The sequence below is a fragment of the Pteropus vampyrus genome, unplaced genomic scaffold (genome assembly GCF_000151845.1).
Source record: "Pteropus vampyrus isolate Shadow unplaced genomic scaffold, Pvam_2.0 Scaffold29, whole genome shotgun sequence".
NCBI classification, from domain to species: Eukaryota; Metazoa; Chordata; class Mammalia; order Chiroptera; family Pteropodidae; genus Pteropus; species Pteropus vampyrus.
The window spans coordinates 6,086,285-6,088,233 of record NW_011888810.1 but is presented as its reverse complement, the minus strand read 5'-3'; the positions used below and the strand labels follow the sequence as shown (position 1 = coordinate 6,088,233).

General features: G+C 37.3%; 1 protein-coding gene across 6 annotated transcripts in view; it reads left to right on the top strand.

The window, feature by feature from the left end:
- Positions 1 to 1,949, top strand: part of CNTNAP4 (contactin associated protein like 4) — a 227,469-nt gene that overhangs the window by 214,727 nt on the left and 10,793 nt on the right. The window lies entirely within an intron of this gene.

Sequence of the window (1,949 nt, the reverse complement as noted above, 5' to 3'; positions counted from 1 at the left end):
AAGTCTTTGGGGAACGTTTGAGTCAGCCATCAGATGAGTCCCCTGTTTCCTAAGAATGGGCTTATCTTTGCATCCTGGCTGTGATCAGCCATGGGCCAGGAGCAGCTACTGGGAAGCATGGCATTGGCCAAACTATAAAGATGCATTGCAGAGCCCAGTGGCTGGGGCCCTTGGTCAATTACTCTCCTGGAGTTGGAGATCTACAAGGTATATTCTCATTGCCCCTGTGCTTATCAAATATGTTTTTCATTTTTGTAAGCCCATTTGGCTCACTGATTCACTTAATACATACTTTGCGATCACCTGTTGTATAAACAGAGCATGCCACTCAGCAAGGTAGACACTGCACCTGTCCTCACCTACCTTATTGTTAGTGAGCATTATACAAAATGTTCCTCTATATCTGAGTAGAGTGCACCTTATGTTGCTTTAGATAAAATAGTTCCAAATCACTCTCCAAATTAAAATAAATGAAAATTCTTGTATCATTTTATAATTTCTTATTATTTATTTTGAGAGAGCAGAATATAAACACTGACCAATTAGTTTTTTGGAGTTGTAATTTGCCTCTATTTTCAACCAAAGATTTGAGAACGACCATCTGCTACCATTTCAGATGGAAACCCAGAAACAAAGGAAATACTTTCTCACTTTCAACTTTCTCCAGAACTCATTTCTTAAACTTAGGAAGAACTGTGAGATAACTTGGATTATCGTCTCTGTTAACAAACATTACCGAAAGATATTAAAACAGGAGGGTAAATTTTAAAAACCAACATCAGACTGCACAATGATGACATGGAAACCATCTCTAAGTCCCTGTTACACTTAAAATATTTAAGGGCTCAAAGACTTTGGCAATAATAATGTATTAGTAGTTGGGAACTGTGGTGGAAAGATCAAGACTTCAGGCAAGCAGCTCAGTTCAGATACTTCTATCATGAATAGAGTACCTTAAATTTGTTTTTCATGTTCATAATTCACTATAAAATTAAACTTTGAATTCTGTATCTGGGTTCTTTTATATGTTAGAGTAGCTTTGAGACTGAGGCAACCAACTGAATGGGAGAATATATTTGCAAACAATGCCTGTAATAAGGGCCTAATATTCAAAATATATAAAGAACCCATACAACTCAACAGCAACAACAAAAACCAAACAATACAGTTTAAAAAATGGGCAGAAGACCTGAACAGACACTTCTCCCAAAAGATATACAAATGGCCAACAGAGTTATGAAAAGATGCTCAACTTCACTAGCTATTAGGGAAATATAAATCAAAACCACAATGAAATACCACCTCACTCCTGTAAGAATAACCATTATCAACAAGACAAGTAATGATAAGTGTTGGAGAGGTTGTGGGCAAAAAGGAACCCTCATACACTGCTGGTGGAAATGGTACAGCCACTGTGGAAAACAGTATGGAGGTTCCTCAAAAAAATAAGAATAGAATTACCATATGACCCAGCAATCCTCCTTCTGGATATCTACCCCCCAAATTTGAAAACATTTATCTGTAAAGATATATGCACCCCGATGTTCATTGCAGCATTATTCGTGGTGGCCAAGACATGAAAACAACCAAAGTGCCCTTCAACAGATGATTGGATAAAGAAGAGGTGGTATGTATATGCAATGGAATATTACTCAGCTATAAGAAAAGATGAAATACTGCCATTTGCTACAACATGGATGGCTCTTATGCTAAGTGAAATAAATCAGATAGAAAAAGCTGAGAACTATGTGATTTCACTCATATGTGGGATATAAAACTGAAAGCAACCAACGAACAAGACAAACAAAAACTCATAGACACAGACAACAGCTTAATGGTTACCAGAGGGAAGGGAGGAGACAGGGAGGTAGATAAAAGTAAAGAGGGTCAAATATATCGTGACGGAAGGATATATAACTTTGGGTGGTGAACACACAATGCAATATACA